This window comes from Sus scrofa, chromosome 9 (genome assembly GCF_000003025.6).
Source record: "Sus scrofa isolate TJ Tabasco breed Duroc chromosome 9, Sscrofa11.1, whole genome shotgun sequence".
Lineage (NCBI taxonomy): Eukaryota > Metazoa > Chordata > Mammalia > Artiodactyla > Suidae > Sus > Sus scrofa.
In genome coordinates, this window is record NC_010451.4 from 117,625,706 (window position 1) to 117,648,571 (window position 22,866).

At 45.1% G+C, this 22,866-nt stretch overlaps 1 protein-coding gene and 1 long non-coding RNA gene across 4 annotated transcripts in view; one reads left to right on the top strand and one right to left on the bottom strand.

The window, feature by feature from the left end:
• The window catches only part of LOC102162878, a 381,084-nt gene extending 378,498 nt beyond the window's left edge, over positions 1–2,586 (top strand). The window contains exon 7 of the long non-coding RNA XR_002335933.1: positions 2,028–2,586. This is a non-coding gene — a long non-coding RNA (uncharacterized LOC102162878). The remainder of the gene's footprint in view (positions 1–2,027) is intronic.
• The window catches only part of TNR (tenascin R), a 424,403-nt gene that overhangs the window by 259,776 nt on the left and 141,761 nt on the right, over positions 1–22,866 (bottom strand). The gene's annotated exons all lie outside the window — the stretch shown is intronic.

Below are 22,866 nucleotides of genomic sequence, written 5' to 3' on the forward strand. Positions count from 1 at the left end.
AGGGCTTCTGAGGGTTCCAGTGCTTGAGCCAGGTGGCAGGGCTGGGCCCACCCCCAGGAGAGCTGGGGTCTGTCTGGGCAGCTCACCCCAAGGTCAGGTGCTCTTTGCCTTTATCACTGTGGGACCTCCAAGTGTGAAGAAACACCCCTCCCAATGCCCCAGAGATCTATCTCTCAACTAAGCAAAAATAACTGACTCAGAACCCTTTATTATTCCCCCCATAAGTCCTGTTTATTCAAAATTAAAGGATAAAAGGAGTCTTTCCTCCTTCCCTCCCTCCCTTCCTTCATGCATTTAAGATGTGTTAAGCATGTATCCATCATTATAGAACACAAGGCATCAGATAAGGACCATGGGTGTGCTTCAGGCTGCAAGCATGGTGAGGATTTAAAGGCAGGCAGGAAAGCCTATGTGGACTGATGAGCTTCCAGCTTGAAAGATGAGCAGATTCAACAGGGCAAGAAGGTGAGAAGACATTCTAGGCAGAGGGAAAAGCCTGAGCCAGCGAACACAGGGTAGGTTTGGGCAATGGCCATTAGCCCAGTGTGGCAGAAGCAAAGGATTCTGGGAAGGAGTGGGAATGTAGCTTGTACTGATGAGCTGTCAGGGTCAAGCATTTAGACTTCACTCAGCATCAGTGATACCCCAGAGAGGGTTTTGAGTAGAAACATAGTCAGAGTTGTGGGTGGTGATGAGTAAAATGACAGAGAGGCCACTGCAGGGGTCCACTTAAAAATAGAGCGGCGAGGGTTAGGGCATACCCCACTGGTGCTGCCTTCTTGCCAACAGCCCTTTCTCCTTGGATGGCCCCCTTTGTATCTTTATCCCGCTGCAGGTTCTGCCTTTTATGCTCCCATTCCTTTCCTCCCCTTCCCATGGGGCAGCTTCTGTTTTTTAGAAAGATATTGGTCCCCATAGCAACTCAGACATATCAGAAATCCCTTAAAAGATACTGACAATCACCTAAGGAAAAGAAAGGAAAACTAGAGACCAAGACCCCACCGTCAAGGTCTTCACCCGAGAGCTGACCTCCAAACCCCCACCCACCTGGCATCTAGCCACTGATTCAAAGATGCAGCTTCAGGGAGAATGGATGGGGAGCTGCCTCTAGCAGCTGATACATGACAGCTTGACAAGCTCATAGGAGGTGTGGCCAATTATTTTGACAATTCTGTCTTGCTTGTCAGTTAAGTGTTTTGTTCTGCACAACCCAACTTCTTTCCATTGAGAGTAGAGGCAGGAGATCCAGGTCTACCTTTTCCATTTGCCCCACAGCACCTGGCACAGCTGCATAAGGGGTAACAGCTCAGAAATATCATTTGAATAAGTGAATGAAGCCCAACGAGATACCTGGGAGGTATCTATTTGCATATGAAATGTGATTAACTTTTTACTGAGCTCCAAGGGAGGACTGTCATTCAAAGTAATGCCTTCACTGATTCTCCCACAGCTCGAAATATCCTTTGAACTTCTCTTAGAATTATCTTTAAGGCTAGCTAACGAGCCACACAAGAATAGCAGTCTTATTACATTATAATCACCCAGTGCACATGGAATAAACCCTCCCTCCTTCTTCAACTTTCAGCAAAGGAAAGCTGTGGGGCTCTTTTTACCCCCCTTCAAGAAGCCCTTTTGTGACTTATTTTCTTTTTTATCTTCAAGATTGTCTAGGAGGTTTATTTTCATCCGATCTTATTTGCATAGGGGTGGAGGGGAGTGGTGTGGGTGTGTGTGTGTGTGGGTGTGTGTGTGTGTATGTGTGTGTGTGTGTTGCATTTGGAGGTCAAAACAAGGAGAGCTTGCACTGTCCTGGCAGGCTCCCCACCATTTTATGGCATGTGGATCTCTTTGCCCCAGTTGCTTTTAAATCCTCACTACCCTCTTTCCATGATGATGTGGGGAGCTTCTCCTATGTTCTTACAGAAAGAACAGTGTTTCCAAGTCCTCGGGAGGTCTCTGCTTTGAAAACAAAAACTGAGCAAAAAGATGCACAGTAGTGATTGACAGTAAGTCCCTTTTTCTTCCAGGTTTCCGTGTCGGAACCCTGGCAGTCTAGCCATCAGGACTGAAGGCTCAGTGGAGCAAGCTTGAGCTGACAGCTGCTTTTCAAAAATCACAGAAATGTCTGCATGGTGTTGTGGTCGAGCCAGGCTTTGCAGAGCCTGCCGCTACTGCGGTGGTAGCGACTAGAGACAGGGACGCCTCATGCTCACCATCTGTCTGGGTCTGTCCGGAGCCTCCTCCCCCAGATCAGGAGCTGCAGTGGATGCATCAAGAGCAGCCTCCACTGTAAACTCCATGCCCCCAGAGAGGGGTTTGTCTGAGAAGAGAATTGATCCTTCCTTGGCAAGTCAGCTTCAGTCTCCTGGCAAAGAAACCAAGGTTCCAGCTCATCAGAAACTCTGTCTTCGGTGGCCACTAGCAGATGGATGGGGGCTTCTTGGGGTCAAGCATTTGCACTTGTCCATCTCCACCTCCAAACTGGATATTTATAGTCGAGGCAGCATGAAGTGGTGGAGAAAAAAAATGCAGTTCCAGTCTCCACAGAGCGTATCTGCACACAGGGCTCCTTGCCTTGGTTTCAGCTTTGGAATATTTGGGACAATTTTTCTTACTTCCTAGGATTCCATTTCTACAAGGTTCTCTGTCACTTGTAAAATGACAGAGATTGGACAAGATGATCAGGTTTATAGTGTAGGCGGCAGGCATCCAAGGGCATGTCCCCTGCTAATAAAGGAAAATGACGCTGGTAACTCAGTGACAACTCATGTATTCCATCAAGTTCTAGCCATGTACAATCTTGTATTAGTCCATCTGTCCACACCTTTTGGGAACTGACAGCACATATTTGGGATGTGGGGTGTCCAAATTAGAGATATTATCTCTGGCCCTGGACTAGAGCAAAACCAATCAACTCCTACAGGCTAGAATCTAGGACATATTAAAAGGATGCATTAGCCAACCAAACTCATGCATTCTGGGTGGTGCCAGCAAAGTATCCTCTTCTTGGCTGCAAAATCTCAAAGCTAAAATAAAAGTAGGCGGGTATTCTAAAACATTACTTCATGGATTCTCCTTTATAGGTAATTCCTCTTTATCTTACAACTCTTTCACCTTTAAAACTAGATGATCATAGTGAAGCTAATTATCCCAAGACACCCAAGAACCATCTGAAAACCAAGACTTGGGTTGTTGGCCTTGCGTTCTTGAGACCCAAGGCTTGCTATTATAGGAGTTGGGGCTCATTGCAGTCATGGTTGCATTGTTGTTTTAATATCAAAAAACCCAGCTTTGACTATTAAAAGAATTTCTCCATGGTCCAGAGTAGGGGGGAATTCCCAGGGTAGTCAAGGTCATTTTCCCATCTCTCAGAGGGGAGATGAGAACTTTTTTGAGGCTTGGGGACAGGGGGAGAAGGGTCATGGCAGAAGAAAGGGAGAAACGTATACATTCCTATGTGAGTGTGGGTTATGTTCCAAGCTTTCGCTTGAGGTTGAAACTCTAGGAGAGGGGGTGTTGGAGAAGCCCACAGAGTGGGCAGAAAGGCCTTTACCATGCTTCCTGCCTGGACCGCTGGACACAGAGGCTCACACCATCATGAGGGTGAATTGTGTAGATGGAGGAGATGCCAGGATGGGCAGTGGGAGGTGCTGATGAAAGAGATCCCCCTCCTCCTTCCCCTCACAGAGACTCGGCTGGCCCCCAAAGGGTAAGGAGGAGATCCCACGTGACTGTGTGGATCACGGAAGGTGGCAACAACTTGAGAGCCAGGAGCTGCCACAGCTACCAGGAGCACAAGAGCCCAGGCGAGGGCAGAGCTGGCGGTGGAGCCTGAGAAAGTCACAGTGACCAAGGGAACTGGAGGTAGGGGCCCAACTGGCCGGGGGAGCCTGGGGAGCCAGTTGAGAGCCATAACAAGCATGCCCCAAGAGGAACGTGATGCCAAACAGGGGAGAGAGCCAGACTGGAAATGCCTCCCCCGATGCCAGGACCATGCAAAAGTCCCACCCCTGCCCACGCCTGGGAGCCTAGAGCACCTGAGGGGAGTAATAAGGTCATAAGTGATAACACACCGATGGGGCCTCGTGGGTCAGGACACAGGAAGACTGCATGAACTGGACAGTGGAAGCCAAGAGGGGACAATGGTCAACTCAGAAGGTACAGCAGAGATAAGAGCTGATGCTCAATGATCAGGAAGAACCAGCAGACCTTGGTGGAAATAAGCCCCTGCCTTCATCACCCCTTTCCACTCCTTCCTGCGGCATTTCAGAGACTTTCTCTGGCTATACCTGGGCTGCCAGAGGGAGGATCAGCCGCTGCTCAGGATCCAGAAAGAGAAAGAGACATCTGCAGTTGAGAGAGTTCGGGCAAAGATCACAGAGCTGATTAATCAAATTCAGACAAACATGTGCTGGAGTGAAGTGTGGGGTCAACTGGTAAGAAACGCCTGTGTACCCTGTAAAACCACGGCCCACCCAGCGAGCCAGCACCCAGAGGCCAGGGAGCAGGGGGACTTGTCTGAGTCTGAAAGACATGGGGTTTCTCCAAATGCCAGCTATATGACCTGGACATACTCCTTGTCCCCCTGAGGCTCAAGTACCTCGTCTGTAAAATAAGATGACAATTTTGACCTTTAAAGGGTGGTAGGATGAGTTAAATTGGGTCTCTCTCCAAAAAGACATGTTGAAGCCCTAAGCTCTAGTACCTTAGGCTGTGACTTTATTTGGAAATAAGGTCTTTATAGAGGTAATTAAACTAAGACAAGGTCATTAGAGTGGGCTCTAACCCACAATGACAGGTGTCCTTAGAAAAGGAGGAAACTGGCACATAAAGGCAGACAACGCGTGGAGGGAAAATGATATGAAAAGACACGGGGAGGGGAGGCGTCCGTGTGACTGCCATGCATGGCATCTACAAGCCAAGGGATGCCAAGAATTGCTGACAAATACGAGAAGCTAAAAGAGGCAAGGAAGCCTTCTCCCCTAGAGATGTCAGAGAGAGCGTGGGCCTGCTGACATCCTGATTATGAACTTCTGGCTTCCAGAACTGTGAGACAATGAATTCTTGTTGTTTAAAGCCATCCAGTTTTGGGTACTTTGTTCCAGGAGCCCTGGGAAGCGAATACAGGTGGCTTGCGAGGTCTGAATGCATAGTGTATGGAAAGTGTCTGCCACACAGCGGATTCTAGAAAAGGAACAGTCACAATCACAAATACTTGCTGTCTTATGCCCAAACCCCTGTAATGACTCGGGGCGTAGGGGCCCAGGACCTTCTGGTTCACAGGCCAGTGGGGTTTGTGTCAACATTTTCACTTTTAATAACAATGAGGATAATAAAAGTAAAGAGAAGTTCTTCCTAGCTACAGCCTCATTTTTTAAAAAGACCGGCTTAATTTTATTTTAAGCTTTGAGGCTGTGCTAAGTCATACAATGGAATATATGTTAACTGGCAATGCACTTTCTTGCATCTCCAACCCAACTGTTAGCACGCAGCTCTGGCCGCAGATGCTTTGGTATTTTCTCCACAATTGCAGTCACAACCCGGACTTAGGCACATCTGCACATGTCACCAGTTCCCTGGATACCTTCGGCTGCCTCCTACTGGGTAATAATAAGAGCAAACAGAAACGTGAGTATTTATGATGTGGAGGCCTGTCCTGTGGACTTTAACTCTTTAATCCTCCAAACAAAAAAGTGGGAAGGTAGTTGCAGTTATCCACATTTTATAGATTAAAAAACCACAGAGGCCCAGGGAGCTGAAGGAGAGGTAAGTCATTTGTCTGAGGTCATATAATAAGTAAATATAGCACAGGATTTGAATTCAACAACTCAAACTTAGGCATTAAGCTGTGTGAATTTGTCATTTGCTATAAAAGTGGCCCCCCAAGTAGTTATGAAACCAAATGTTTAAAAAAATCTTTGGGAAAATCTTGAGCGTCTACCATGGGCCAAGAATATGGCAAAAATACGATTGCATTAATTCTTAGAACAGCCTAAAACCAAAAGTGTTACTATTCCCATTTTATGATTGAGAAAGCGGAGGCAGAGAGAAGTTAAAGAACTTGAACAACTTCCTATAGATCACGTCCCAGAGCTGGGGTTCAAACTTATATGTTACTAATTCCAAAGCCCATGCCCTTCCCACCAGGTCAGTCTGGCTCAAAGGACAGGGGAGACCTTAAATGTCCTGGATTATAACTTCTTACCTAGACAGAAACATCTTCCCCACTGACCTGGTAAATGGCGGTGCTTCAGTGTCTCGCTGCGGAAAACCTATTCCCACCTGGGTTGCCTATATCCCCTGCCTAATTCTCTTCTTTCCTTCCTTCCCTCCTTCCTTCCTGCCTGCCTCCCTGACTTTTCCTTCCCTTCCTTCCCCTTTCTCTTTCTGTCATTAACGAAGCAATCTAGAATAGTGTTTCTTAACATTGTCTATATCAAGGCACATAAAGAATAGTTTTGCCACAATGGCTAAACAGGCTAGGCTGTTCAGGGGTCCGACTGGTTGCTGGTTCTGTCACTCGACTGATTGGGATGGTCTTTAAAGGATGGGTAAAGCTTGTGGCTGAAATAACATGAAGCTGTGGTGTGGTGAGTCCTGGCAAGGAAACGTAAGCATCTTCCTTGGGTACCACATTTGCCATAAATAATGAAACACCAGCAACGGTCCATCAGTATTCTATTGCTCTATAGGAAGGAATTTCATATACAGCTCTTTATTTTCTCAAACATTTTATTCTGACATTTATTTTACAACCAAATACCAAAGACTTATTTCTCTACAAAGCCTGCATTACATCGACATGATTTTTTCCTTCAAGAAAACGTACCCATAAACAAATCATTGAATGGAAAAAGAAAATGCTCCCTGTCCTAGCACCGCTTGGCAGATTACCACAAAAACTTCAGCTCACAACAGTTGCCAGCCTAGAACAGGGCTAGTATATGATAGGTCCTGATTCTTCATAAATAATTGTTAAATTAATTGAATGAAGGAAAGCAAAGTGGCATGATAAAAGGAAGGTGGGTTTCGGGCTCAAACAGATCTGGGCTGGAATCTCAACTGGGCCATTTGTTTAGCTGGGTGACTTTGAGTGAATTGCTGACTCTCACCGAGCCTCAGTTTTCTCCTTTGTAAAACCAGTACAAAAGCACCTGACTCAGGAGTTCCCACTGTGGCTCAGCAGTAACAAACCCGACGAGTATCCGCAAGGATGGGGGTTTGATCTCTGGTCTCGCTCAGTGGGTTAAGGATCCAGCAATGCCATGAGCTGCGGTGTAGGTCTCAGACGTGGCTCAGATCCTGCGTTACTGTGGCTGAGGTGTAGGCCGGAGCTGTAGCTCCAGTTCAACTCTTGGCCTGGGAACTTTCATATGCCATGGGTGTGGGCCTTAAAAGACAAAAAAAAAAAAAAAAAAAAAAAAAAAAAAAAAAAAAACCTGACTCACAGATGAAGATTAAGACAGAATGTACCTAAATGTCTAGCTCAGTGCTTGCACTGAAAGTTACTCAAATATTACTTCTCTCCTCCTCATCCCTCAAATTCACTTCTCAACTAAGTTGTGTGTGATGTAGTCCAACATATCTTTGGTCAGTCAGAGCAAGAATCAAGGACATCTGTACCTAATGTCAAAAACAGTGGCTTTTAATTCTAACCACATGAAAGAATTACTTGGACATTTTAAAAAAATGTCTGAGGAGTTCCAGCTATGGCTCAGCAGGTTAAGAACACATCACAGTGTCCATGAAGATGCGGGTTGGATCCCTGGGCCTCGCTCAGTAGGTTAAGGATCTGGCATTGCCGTGATTGGCATTGCTGTGGCTGTGGCTTAGGCCGGCAGCTGTAGCTCTGATTAGACCTCTTGCCTGGGAACCTCCATATGCTGCAGGTGCAGCCCTAAAAAAGAAGCAAAATAAATAAATAAATTAATAATAATAATAATAAAGAAAAGAGATTAAGGATGGGGTAATTAGCCTGATCAGTTAAAGAGAGTGAGGAGCCAATGGTCGCTCTCTTCAATTATTTGCAGGGTTTTCCTGTAAAGAGGGATTGAAGAGCCCAAAGAGGTCAAGCCCTATGAATCAAGGGTTAGAGTCAGTGATGACCCAAGGTGGTGAGTCGCTAGAGGAATTCCAGAAGACACTGCATGATGATGGGGATGGAGAAAAGGAGATTACACAGTGAATAAGCTGTTGGACTGGTTTTTAATGGCCTCTATCAGCGCTTTGTGGCAATAGCAGTGTAATTACTTTTGAGTGATTTCGTAGGACAAAGATGTTTGTAAAGTGAAAGGATGACAATATTCACGCCATCCGTGTGTATCTCTACACCTTGGGCCCTCCTTGTCCATAGGCTTAAGTAAACACATCCTTCAGACACAGCTGAAGCAGACTTGGCAATCCTGAAAGCTGCGGTGAGGCAACCACACCGTATAACTGGTAGAATTGTTGAAATCAATTAGACCAGTGCTTTATGTCATCTTTTAAAATTCCTGGGCCAGGGATCAGACCCCAGCCATGGCAGTGACAATGCTGGATACTTAACTCATTAAACCACCAGGGAACTCTGCTTTATGTCATTAAAAAAAAATACTGAAATGTCCTGTTTGTTTAATGTACACAATGGAATATTACTCAGCCATAAAAAAGAACAACATAATGCCATTTATAGCAACATGGATGGAACTAGAGACTCTCATACTGAGTGAAATGAGTCAGAAAGACAAAGACAAATACCATATGATATCACTTATAACTGGAATCTAATATCTAGCACAAATGAACATTTTCACAGAAAAGAAAATCATGGACTTGGAGAATAGAGTTGTGGCTGCCCCGGGGAGGGGGGGGAGGGAGTGGGAGGGATCGGGAGCTTGGGGTTATCGGATACAACTTGGAATGGATTTACAATGAGATCCTGCTGAGTAGCATTGAGAACTATGTCTAAATACTTGTATTGCAACAGAACAAAGGGTGGAAAAAAATGTATACATGTAAGTGTATCTTGGCCCCCATGCTGCACAGCAGAAAAATAAATAAATAAATTTAAAAAATAAAATAAATAAAAAATAAAAAACAAACAAAAAAAAAAACTACATGGGAATCTAACAAATGATAAAAATGGAGCTGCTCTGGATGAAGCAGTGGGGCTGTCTCATTCTCCCACATTATTCTGTCAGTGGCCCTTGAGAGACCTGCTCACAGCCCTGGGGTTCCATAGTACAGGGTTTGAAAGCCATCATTTTCTAGATCAACCCTCTCTTTCTACACATGAATAAACTGGAGCCCAGAATGCGCGTGTAACTCAGTCAGGGTCATACAGCTAGTGAGAGCAGAGCTGGGCCCAAACCCAAGCGCTTCATTCCTGGGCCCCATTTGGCCCACACAGATGCCCTTAGCTGAGAACAAGAAACCTTCCAGACAGGACTGTATGGCTGGTTTGGGAACATTAATCTATGACAACTGTGATGCATAAAAGACTTAAGAACTCATTTCAACCAAAACAGTCAACCTTTTCCCTAGGGCTGCCCATTCTGTGTTGCTGGTGGTGGAGATGATTTACTCTAATAGCGGCCTCTTACCCAGTATCCCAGCAACCAAGGCCTTCTGTTTGCATAGTGACCAGCTAGGGTTGGGGGAGGTAGAGGATAGCACTTTGTCCATGCATCCCAACCAAGCAACTGGCCCACACAGATGGGATCTCAAATCTTGACCCCATCGCAAGCTGCTTCAACTAGCCAAGCAAAACATGTGTAACTGACTTGAACTTGGATCTTGCATTTCTTTTCTTCCCTTTCTCTAAACTTGGGAAAGGGTTTAGAGAACTTACACCAAAAGCCAGATAATAGAATGAAAAGGGCATTGGTAATTCTAAAAGTAAGTAGCGAAACTTTGGATAATTGGAGCTTCAATCTATAAAGTTTTTCCAGCCATATACTCACTTACTGACTCACTCATCCAGGAGGTATTTTTAGAGCACCTATCACATTCTAGTCAGTATTTTTAAAAACAAACATTAGTGCAATATTGATACAAAAAATTAATACTAAAAATCTGAGGCGAACAAAATAGCATCATTTTAAATAACGACAAAATCAGTATTTCTGATTTTTCCTTTTGCCTCAGGTTCCCATTAACTTGGCAAGGCACTGTTACAGATCTCATTTTTATTTAAAATTTAGATATTTTGTTCATTATAGACTCTTCATTAATTTCGATTTTTTAAACACATTTCATTAAAATTTATTTTGATTGCTGAGTATTTTGGTACCCTCTTATATTTTTGTGCCCCAGGCAAGTGCTTGTGTGTCTCCCGCTAGTCCTGGTCCATCCAGGCATTGGAAAAGGCAGAAAAATTCAAAAAATAAACAAGACCTGGCTCTATTCTCAAGGAGGTCAGGCTAGTGGGAAAGATGGACAGGTGAATATGTCCTTGAAATAGAATTATTCCTGCAATGGAAGTATGTGCAAGGGACAGTGTTGGCACAGAGGAGGGGGAATCCTCCTTGTTGAGATGGTAGTTGGCATTGGGGAGGGGAAGGGCATTCCAGGCCGAAGAAAGCATGCACTCAGATAAGGAGGGGTGCAATGGCCAGAGGAGCTGTTCATTCCAACCGACAGGGGTGTGAAGTGAACACATTGCAAGGCAGCAGAAGGGGAGCTTGAGAGGATGAGCTTGAGCCCAGGGCAGCCAACGCTGATTGAATACCTTCCATGTGCCTGGTGCTCTGCATATCTTCGCAAAGCATTAGTCATAACCTGTGCGTCAGGAATTCACTTTAATTATAGCAGACAGATCATGTCATATGGAAAAAGAAACACCAGAAAAACCAGGTAACTAGGAGTTCCTGCTGTGGCTCAGCAGGTTAAGAACCCAACTAGTATCCATGGGCACGTGGGTTCGCTCCCTGGCCTCGCTCACAAACTTCAGATCCTGGGTGAAGGATCTGACATAGCTGCAGGCTGTGGTGCAGGTTGAAGATGTGGCTTGGACCCAGTGTTGCTGTGGCTGTGGCATAGGCTGGCAGCTGCAGCTCCAATTCAACCCCTGGCTGAGGAACTTCCAGATGCCACAAAACAAACAAACAAACATAAAACCAGGTAACTAATAAGGGGTTCAGGGCAGACTGCAAGAGGACAGTGGTTTCGAGCAATGTGCAGTCTGTCACTCTAGACCAGGGAGGGGAGATCACAGAGGATCCCTTCTGTTCAGCGCTAAGGGAATTAGCAGAGTCCCAGTATCTCACATCCTCTGGGCCACCTCCTCTTTGACTTGATGCTACATCTGCATCCCTGACTGAACAGCCTCCATTCACTCTTCTTTGTGAATCCAGCCTAGGAGCCTGGCCGAGGGGAAGAGCCCTCCAGAGCCCTAGCTTGGAAGACAGCCAGGGTTCTGTGTCCCTGGAACATAATCCCAGCTGACTCTCCTTGCCGCTTGAGCACAGCGAAAGGTATAAATAACAGCAGCAATGAACCCCTCCCAGGACTGCTGTGGGATTAATAAACCCTCGAGACCCTGGCACTCCAAGCCCTGCAGAAACTAGCGCTTCAATTGCTATTATGAGCAGGCTCCCAGCCATGGCTCCTTCAGCCCATGCTGTTAGATAATCTCTCCTGACTATTGCTGGGAGCTGTCAATCACCCAGTGCCTGTCTCCCACCCCATGGCCAGCCCAGGAAGAGAAGGGAAGAGGCTCTGCAAAGATAATGTGGGGTAGGACATGAAGGGGACAAGAGTCCCAGCTGGCTGACTTTCTCTTCCATAATACCTGAGGATAGCACACAGACTCAGCCTCTTGGTTTCCCCATCTACTAGGTGGCCAGCAAGAGGGCTGTTGATAAATAACCCCATCCTCTCACTGGGCACATGGTAGAATTGCATTTCTTTGCCCCCTTTGGAGTCAGGGGTAGCCAAGGGGCTTGCTTCAGCCATGACTATGAGTGGAAGTGATGTGGAAGCTGGGTCGAGGGTGAGGGAAATTTAAAAACTAGTACAAAATTCACGGCATTTCCTGCCCTCTACCATAACAATGGAAGAAGTCTGTGTCCATTCGAATTTAGCATGGAAGCCTACATGGCCAGGATAAGCAGAGACCCACCCCGCCTCCCCGCTGACCTGCCATCCACATGATTGAGAAATGAATTTCTTTCAAGCTCCTGAGATTTGAGAGATATTTGTTACTACAGCATAACATAGGTGAGCCTGGTTGGTTCTGGGTAAGTTAGTCAACCTTAGAAAGGCTCAGTTTCCTCACTTGCAAAAAGATGGATAATTATATCTCTATATAGAGTAACTGTCAGATTTATAAGAGATAATCCATGTAAAATCATTCACAAGTTCTCAGTCCATTGTGAGTGCTCAAATCATTTTAGCTCAGTGGTTATTATTATTATTATTGTCACATTGTTATCACATTTGCTATTACACCTTTCTTCTTCAGTGCTTCCTGGCCCTCCATTTCTGTAGCTCTTTTCCCATCCCTGATGGAGGCATTTGTCTTCCACATGTGGACTGAGCCCTACACTCAAGCTTTAAGATCACATTAAGTGGAGGTAGGAGGGTTTGCAGCTGCTCTAATCCAATCATCTGGAGGTGGGACCAAGCTGCCCCTCCCCATAGAGCTGCTCCTCTGTCCTTGGATTCCAATGGCTGGGCCTCTGCCCACTGCCCTCCCCCATGCTGTACCCCGGAAATGATCATTGGATTCTCATCTTATTTTCAAGGTCTGATGTCTGCCCTGGGAACCTTCTTAGTATCTTACATTTACATCTGGCTCTGCCATACTCACAGCTGGGGACCTGTCCCCGAAACCTGCTGGGGCCTTCTGCTTTCCGGCAGACATCCTGATTCAGAGTCCTAATCCTGCTCTAGGTCATTCTATGGCAGTGCACTGACCCCTGACTGCTGATCCTCTGACAGACTGCAGCATCTTTGCTTTGCTCCCCAGAGAAACTTCTTTTTCAGCAGCTGCAGCTGTGTCTTTCACTATCTTTTCCAGGGTGTGTGAAAAAACCAGGACCTGTTCCTGTTTGCACTTCCGAAGCTGATCATGCAACAGGTGCTCAGAAAACCTTTGTTGAATAGCAAATGAATGAATGATGAATGAGCGAAGGGTATCCTGAAGTGGTCGACCCTGAACATGAGAATGATATTAAAACTCGTCTAGTCTCTTCTCCTTTTCATATTTGAAAACCAAAGTACAGAACCACATAACCCCCTTAGAGATAAACTGGACCCAGTAACCAGGATGCCAGCCCCTGCCTGGCCAGCCCTGCACTAGAGCCCACCCCACCCCTCAAGATAAAGGGAACACATTCCTCACCTCTGATATCCCCCTCATGCCAGAGGGAACAGAGGGGCACAAAATCCCTTACCATTCTCCAAGACCAAGAGTAAATGTAATCTACTAATAGACTATGTCAGAAGCCTTCTCTTTCCTTTTTTTTCTTTCCTTTTTTTAAAATGCAAAACAAAAATAGAAAATGAGTCAGTATGACAACAGGTGGGAATATCTAGGGGAATTTTCCCTTTTTCTGCCTCAGCTCATTGCAGTACAAAGGGGAGATGTGTTTGAATACACAAGGGCCCTACTGAGTGGGGGAGGAGGGAAATGACCTTGTCTTTCTTCTTGATGACCAGCGTGCAAGTCCCCAGAGCTGGAGCTGGCTTCCTGGCCTTTGCTCTGCTGGGACGCCCTCCCTGCCTGCCTTCTTTACCTCCCCAAGTCTCACCATGTGTACGATTCTGTGGAAGTCTCACCTCCTCCAGGGAACCCAACATCTCCTTCGGTGCTCAAAGGGTGCTCTGTCCTGAGTCTATATGATTGCCCCTCACACTCCCAACTTGCTGTAGTGATGAATATACAGTATGTAGCAACTTCACATTCCCTTGCCATTCGCATCTACCAGTCCTCTCAACCCCAATCCTCCCATTCCTGGCCGCACTTGTTTGCAACTTGAAGGCAGAGACTTTTTGCTAAGGTTGCCCCTCGTTTCCTTCAGAACCTTGGACAGTGCCTGTCCATCATCAGCCCTGAGATTTGGTTGGGAGAGAAAACTCAGAAGCACAAAGCCTCTGTCTCCTGGGAAAAGAGAAGGTGAACAAGAGAGTAAGAGAGAGAATATTGCTGCTTGGGGCTTTTTCTAGCTTCTGCCAGAATGATGAGCTCAGGAACAAGGCTGGAGCAGGGTGGAGCCTTTGGTCGCTCCACAAGTGCCTTCCATCAGCTTGGATAAGGCATCTCTCCACACCAGACAGAGCCTCAGCCTTCAGAGATCTTGGCCCGTCTCTAGCCTAAACACCATCATTGGTAGAATTCTCCTCCAGGGCTCAGTGTACCTCCCTCGCTCAAGGGACAACCTCCATTTCCCTGTGCAGGTTCATGGTGGTAAGACAGCTAACGGGGCTCCATGATCTCAAGTTGTCTGGGGGCTGAGCCACTGTGTCTGCTGCCACCACGATAAGGAAAGGTGCCTCACTGGATGACCCTCCATGGAGACTACCTGACCAAGGGACACCTGGCTGGGATGAGCTGGTGGCACTCTCCCTTTTCCTGCTGGGCTGTGTCAGGTGGTTTTTGTACTCACTCTCTCTCCCCATCACTCATCTGGGCAGCACTTTCCTGAGGGTCAATCACTTTCACCATTTATACCACTGTTTCACTTTGCTATTAGCCACCATTCAGAGGAGAGCATCATGTGTGTTGTGGATAAGGCAATTGAAGTTACCAAGGTTAAGTGACTCCCTCAAGGTCACACAGCTCAGGGCTAGATCCTGAGGAGAACTCAGACTTTCTTTTCCTATGCTTAGTCTCTCAGATTGGGGGGAAAAAATCTTGTTTGTTTCAGGCTGAGTATGATTTTCAAAGCCCAACCTTTTCCTGCCTGTTTCATATTAGTGGCCAAACAAACAATTCTTCAAGATGGGGGAGGGAGTATTTTTCCCTCTGGAAGCTTCTGGCTGCTGTTAGTGGGTTTCTTCCTACACATAGTGCTGGAAGGTATATCTGTGTTGTCCTTGGCCATGACAGAAAGGGCACGTTTATCTACCATACGTCTCTGACCTGGGCTTCTCCTTTGACACCCTCACTGAACTTCTTCTAAAGAGTGGCAGAATTCCTCAAAGGGAGGGAATTAAAAGTAATTTGGAAAAAAATCTGATTGGAAGCCATCAGGTCTAAGGAGCGCATCTCGAAGCTTGAAATATTTGCAGGAAAGCAATATGACTTTACTTAGTGTCTTTGTGAATGTGGAGTGGGGGGTGCTGATGGAGGTTATGGGAAAGTTCAAACCAGTCCCCCATCCCTCAACCTGGCTCGTCATGTTGACACCATCCTTGTAAACCCAGCCTCGCGTTGAGCCAGTTAATGGAGAGAAGCAGCAAAGTCAAAGATGCCAATCTGTAGCAATACTGGTCTGCTCCAACCCAAGCTAATGGTCTTCACTTCCAAAAGTAGTGAGAAAAGAGAGACTCTTCTTTGGTCAGGCCCTCCTGAGAGCTACCAAGTGGCTTTATGGTCAAGTGATTGCCGTGAAAATAGAGACAAATATGAAAGACATTTGCAACGTTTAGGAACTGGCATTGTCTGATCTATTCTCAATTCCCTTATCATCATGAGCTTCCTTTACTGGTTGAACAAAAATCAATAAAATTACATTTCAAAGGTGCCTGTCCCACACAGATCCTGTCTGTGGGAAGTCCGGGGTCCTCCTTGGGTTCTGTCCCCTGGTTCTTTGCCTGTGCAGAGATGTGTGTGGGTGTCTTCTGCATGGCAAGTAGGGGCTCATGATTATTGGTTTTCTCTGTGACAGAGAAATGCCCCTGAGTTCCCCTCAACAGCACCAAGGGTCCTCCCAAACAGATGAATTACTGGCAGTATATCTCAAACTGATGACTCCAGAACTTGGGGCTGGCAGTGGTGCTGAATTTCTTTTATTAGACTTTATTTCTGTAGTAATTATTCACCCATAAAGCCACATGGCTGTCTTGGGAGGGTCCAGCATAAGAGGGGTATCTGTTTTCTCACATTTCTTCCTGTGATGTTACTTTAGCATCTCTTAAGATGTTCCTGTTTCCTGATGTGAATTTCTTACCAGAGTGCCTTGAGCCTCATGGCACATTTTCTAAAGAAAGGGAGCACTTGAGTGTACCAATTAGATAATGCAACTTTCCAGAGTCTTCCTGTGGGGGGATTTGAAATCTTATTCTTGGGCCTGTAGGAATTATACCTCTTAGATTTTTTTTTTTCATTCTCCAAACTTATGTATCAGTCGGTATAGAGAAAAAGCACAGGTTTCTTGGATTTTTTTTTTTTTTTTTTTTTTTTTAGTCTTTTTAGCTGTGCCCACAGCATATGGAGGTTCCCAGGCTAGGGGTTGAATCAGAGCTTCAGCAGCCAGCCTATGCCAGAGCCACAGCCTGCCTCTTAGCTTTAGCTCTGCTGTAACTCCCTCCTGGAATGCCTTTTCCCTTCCCCTATCTTTCTTGGTCATCAGAAACCCACCCATTATTCAACCTTTCCCTTAAGGCTGCTGGTCTAATTTATGGTTCCCTTTCTACCCCCCAAAGCATTTCTTTGTACAGCATATTCTTATTTAATCATATATTATCTTGTATTGTTATCTGTCTGAGGTATATAATATTGTTCTTCCAAGTGAGATACAAACTCTTTTAGGATAGAAAGTATCTTTATCAACAGAAGATATTTGGATTACCTAGTATTGGTAGGAAATATGTGGAAGAAGATATAAAGAAAAGACACAGAAAAATCAAGCTGAGCAGGGTTTAGAGGTTGTCTAGGCCAATTTCTTCATTTTATATATGAGATCCAAATACAGGATACTTTCACATGCCCAAGCATTTATCTAAACTGAAATCCAGATTAGGCCCTGTTTCAGAACATTCTCCTCTATCTCACGCATCCCCTTCCAGAAGAGTTTAGCATCAAAGATTGCATTCTGGAAAGAAACAGATGGCTGGAGAAGGTGAACTCCTTGGGTTCCTTTTAGGTGCTGACCACGAGGGTAAAACTGGGACAGTTTGCATGGATTCAGTTGGCTTTGCCCCTGTTTCCCATCTTCCAACTCTCAGGAGTGCTGGCTTTCAAAAATCTGTCCCATCATTTTAGTTTTAAGTCTATGGTAGGCACACACAACTACTGGATTGAATTGGACTGAGGTGAATTAAGCCATGGATACGGTGTTATGGAAAGAAGGGCAATCAGTGGGCTCGATTCTCAAGCCATGGTCCAGCTAGTAAAAAATAAGCCAACAGTAATAATGGGTAGGGTTTATTGCATGCTGGCATTTCATATATATTCTCTCATTTATTATTCACAACAATCCCTATGAGGCAGGTGCTCTGATTTTATACATGAGGAGGCTGAGCCCCAGAGAGAGAAATTAAGCAACTTGTGGTAGAGGAAGGGAGCACCAAGCTGGAGAAGGAGGCGCTGTCAGGAGTCTGCAAGTCTTCTGTTACTGGAAGACTCTGTGGGTCTCATAGAGAAAAAGCCACATTTTCCCTCCACTATAGTTTCGTTGGAAATTCACATTCGTTTAAATCCAAGGTTGAAAACCATATCCCAGGGGCCAGAGATCTGGTTTGGCTATACAATGTTAAAAGGGGAAAAAAAAAAAAAAGAATTTGTGAATAACATTTAAAATTGGGAGATGGTATATAGAATTATTGATTTTTGGCTTCTCTTGAAAAGCTGAAAGAACTGTCTTTTTGTACTGCCCAAGAGGTAGCCAGAGCTGAGGAGTGACGGGTCCTTCTGGCCAGTTCTACAAGTTCCCATGACCCCCTCTACTCATTACCACTTCCCCATGGAGCTGAAGGGGTTCAGAACATGCCACTCTGACATACGGATTATTCTGAGCTGAAGGCAATGAAGAAAAAGCAGATGCAGGATGAGCTCACTGCCTTCTCCCATCTGCCTGAAAGCAGAACCAAAGCACCCCTTGTAAAGGTGCCTCCCTCTCCCCACCTCCCCACATTGGGAAGGGGACCACAACCTTATCGCTGGAGACTGGATGACATCATCGGAGACTAGATGGCACCATCAAGAGTCTACAAAAGCAGCTTACTAACTAAACCTTATCTTCCATCAGTGTAACTGAGCAGGGCCCTGCAGGGTTCTTGGGCACAAAAGCCTTTCTTTGTCCCCTGTTTCCTGTTTTTAGGAAAGGGGCCTCATTCAGCTTCCATGGCCTTCCCTGAGTTCCAAAGGGCAGGTTCAAATAGTTGCCCATCAGGAAAGGAAGGGGATGCAAAGACAAGGGAGAAACAGTCAAGAAGCAATAGTGCAGCCTTGGGGCAGTAGCCTGGTTCCCTCTCAAGGGATACGGATAATGATGTAGGTGTCATATATGCCTAAGAGTAAAATTATATTCTTTATGCTTCTTTTAGAAATGAATACTTTACAATTGAACAGCTTAGGAATTCCCGTCATGGCGCAGTGGAAATGAATCCGACTAGGAACCATGAGGTTGTGGGTTCGATCCCTGGCCACGCTCAGTTGGGTTAAGGATCTGGCATTGCTGTGGCTGTGGTGTAGGCCGACAGCTACAGCTCCAATTCGACCCCTAGCCTGGGAACCTCCATATGCTGAGGGGGCGGCCCAAAAATAAAAAATAAGTAAATAAGTAAGTAAATAAATAAATAAATATACAATGGAACAGCTAAAGCCCTTCCTTGTGCTTCTCCCTTGCTGGACTGCACCCTAAACACAATTACCTGTAAACTAAAGATTAAGCAACCTGAGCACAATTGCCTCTGGGTTGAAGATTATTAGCACATGTTTTGGGGGAACATCCCAGTTGTTCTAATCTCTGATCAATACGCCCTTTTCACAAGTACTGGTGTTTTTTTTGTTCGTTTGTCTTGTTTTATTTTTTGTTTTTGTCTTTTTAGGGTTGCACCTGCAGTATACGGACGTTTCTAGGCTAGGGGTCAAATGGGAGCTGCCGCCGGAGACTGTGCCGCCGTTTGTGGCAACACTCACTGGATCCTTAACCCCCCGAGTGAGGCCAGGGATCAAACCTGCATCCTCATGGATACTAACTGGGTTCTTAACTCATTGAGCCACAGTGGGAACTCCCCCTTTTTTGCGAGTACTGTTATTCCAGGCAGTAACCCAGAAGACCCATCACCGTGATCATGCTGATATTTCCTGATGCCATATTTGATGACTAAGATTCCCCCAAAGAAAGAAGAATGCATGTTTGCCCCAAACCTGATTCTTACCTGAAACCCTGTTTTTCTCCTTTTAGACTATAAAACTCCCTACGATTCTTCCCCAAGAGAGAACACAGTCTTAAGGCATTAGCCTGCTGTGTCCTCCTTTCCCTGGCAAAGCACTAAAAGCTATCTTTTCCACCTTCACCCAAAACTCTGTCTCCAAGTTTCTATTCAGCTCCAGTGGACAGAGGCAACATTCACTTCTCCTGTATATTTACCTCTCCACAGTTTGGAGCCCCTAAAAGCCTAAATTCTTTTCCTTTCATCTTATCACTGCTGGACAAAAATCACTCTTCTTTCAGATGCGATATAAGCCCCAAGTTCTAACCACCTCTTTGAGTTTTTCATCACTGAGTCCTCTCACATGTATGTGTGATTAATATACTTTTGTTTTTCTCGTGTTCATTTGTCTTTTGTCAGTCTAATTGGCAGGGCTCCAGCCAAGAACCTTGGAGGGAAGAAGGAAAAAGCTGTCAAGATACCTGTCCTTCTTCCTTCCCTAATGTTGCCTTGCCTGGCCCCCAAATCATTTCAGTTTGAGATATTCCCACAGCGTATATCTACATAGTGTTTACCTAGAGTGAGTTCTACAGTGGTCTCTTCCGGCTACTCAGGGACAGATTCTACATAAGAAAAGGGACTTTGAAATTCTTGTGACAATCAGTGATCTTTCTAAATTGGAAGGATGAATTATTGTCAAAATAACAAGCCTCATTTTCCAGTGTGGGAAAATCACTGGAATAATTTCTCTTAGAAAGAAACAATTTCGTTATATGGAAAAATCAGCCTCTGTTCAGCAACCCTTGAATGGCAGCTTCAAACATTAGAACCTTGCCAAACCAATTTTCCCCTTTCAGATTTAACACTGCTCCATTTATCTCAGTGGGGACTAAAGACCAGCTAAATTTGAAGTCATAAAGCTCAGCCTTTTTGAATGATTTTGGTCAAAACAGCTCTTTTGTAAGCAGGCGAAGTGTGCTTATTTAATGTTCTTCCTTCTCAAAGAGACTAAAGAGAAATTTCTAAAATTTTCCCCAAACATTTCACCTCTGAGAGGATTATAAAGGTGGAGAATTTCAGTTGGAAAAGGTAAGGGTATTTCAGAGCGTTATCAGCTCTCAGAAAATGGGAGATTATAATGGAATCAGGGTCCCTCCCCCTTTGCCTTTAACTAGAGTGAATGCTTCTGTGATCACTGTAATAATGACGTTTTGCATTTATATAGCACCATTTATTCTTCTGAGGAGCTCAAAAAGCTTTACAAACATTATCTCATTAAATCCTCTCTACCTCCCTGTGAGGCAGGTAATGACAAGAGAGATTATCCCCAAAGTACAAGGTTCCCTCAGGTGGGGGAAATGGTGAGATGAGTTTTCCCTAATCCCAGGCCAAGTCCCCCGCCAAGGCTGGAAATAAAGCTCTGGTCTGCAGATGCTGAGAGAGCCTCATGTGAGGACCAGTGTTTCCTGGGGGCGGTCAGGAGAGACTTGGCTCCCCACGTGTCCTTGCACCGCTTCCAGGGACTCAGGACGTGGCAAAGGGAAGCCACGTCTGGGACCTCCCATCTGAAAACCATTGCAGGGGCACCGTAGACAGGGGAGGCATTCAGGGAGTGTTAGTGAATGCATGAATGCCATTTCAGTCTCCAGACGTCCAGCTGCACTTGGTTGTGCTCAAGTTCAAATTGTACCCAAGAGCTGAATGTTCAGAGACTTCCCTTTCCTTTTGAGACACTGGGCCCATTTTCAAATGCACTAGTGGAATATCCATACCTCGTGGTGATTTTAGATTGGAGAAGAGGCCTGTTTGTTTGGTATACTGAGGTTAAAAAAATTTTTTTTGCAAGGGCTGTACTGGGAGTGTGTTTGAAGGAAGGGGAGTAGTTAACTAGATTGGCCCTGTAAATTAGCGATGCTACATAGACCTCCAAAGCAACTGGCCTGGCCGCAGAGAATGGCAGATGGTGGGGTGGGGGGGGGGAGACATTTTGATAGAGATAGAATAGGATAGTTATACCAGAAGTTATAGACCCCTGAAGTGGACCACAGATAGAGTGGGAAACCTAGGGGGCTTTGGGAGACCATTGTAAGTTCATAACTTCTCAAGAAAGCCATCAGAACATTGTGGGAAGAAGCAGGCTTGCTTAAGACTGTATAAGTTACAGCTCCTGCTTTTATTTATGGTTTTACAGTTGTGCCTCAGGTCATTAAGTGAAAGATAAAATGAGGCCTGCGTTCAAGTTCAGCAAGATAATGATCCTTAGGACCAAGGACAGGAATTTAAGGGAAAGATGACATTCCAAAACAGGTGACCCTCATTATAGGAAACCTGAGATGATCCAACATATTTATCCACCCTTCTAATTTGCATAAACGCCATGGCAATCCTAGTTTGACCTCATAGGGCCAAATAATCTCTTACCAGATACGAAGGAGGAGCTGATGACCTAAGCTTGATGATGACCTAAGCCTGATGTCTACTCGAAGAAAGAGGCAGTCTTTTCCCACTCCCCAATTTCCTTGGATTATAAAAATGTAGCCCACCTAAATCTTGGGGCAGAGCTTCTTTGCCTGCAGGTTTGTATCCCTCACAAGCATCCTAGCTTAATTAATCTGTGTCTTGCTTATCACTTTGTCTCTCTGAATTCCTTCTGTGCTGGAGACAGAGGACCTGAACCTCCGTAAGTCCAGACACCAGGTGAATAATTCTAATTTAAAAAACCATGGGTTCAAATCCCAATCCGGCTTTTGGCTGGGCTCAAGTCCTGGCATGTGTGTTCAAGTCCTGGTCTGGGTTCTGGCTAGGTTCAAGTCAGAGGTGTTTGCAGTTTCAATTGTAACAAGAATGGAAACGGCTGACTCTAGTAACATGATTCCTCTAAGCTCAGAATTCTCCTTTCCATTCTAAGTAGCCTCATGAGAGAACAGATAGAAGAGTTAGTGAAAAATCACATCGGACCCTGGGCCTGACTAGGATCTTCACATGCCACATGGTCATCTCCTCTGGACCTTACCTTTATCATCTGCAGATAACGTGTACAGGCCTACCACACCTGGGCACAGTGCAGTACATCGAGGGTGGCAAGGCAAATAGAAAGCAGGATACCACATGCTTGTTTTGAGTGAGCAAGACCTGAGTTCAGAGCAAATGTCAGTCTTCAGAGACCATGTGTACGAACATCCCTTTGGAAGGAATAGTCACCATGCAAGTGCAAGGTGTTTTCTTACTGGTGATTTACCTGAGGACCTATTTAGTTCAATTCCTTATTATGGTTCAATCTAATTATTACTTATAGAGCATCTATCAAAACTAAAAGCCAAACAGGTTAAGTGACTTGATCAAGATCACATCATTAGTTATATCATGGAAAAAATCAAAACAAATCAACTCACTGGAGTTAATGTTGCTATTTTGTCATGGGACACAAATAAAGGTTGTATTAAGCACTACATATGTCCAGGCTAATGAAATACAGTTACAGTTTTTAGGAAGTATGTTTTCTATGGCTTCAAAGCCTTGGGCACAGACACAGAATATACACTGGAAACAGGGCATGGTGCCTCTTAGAAATGAAATTTTAAAAGATTATGGGGGTCTGAGAGTATAGTATACATCCTTTTTTTT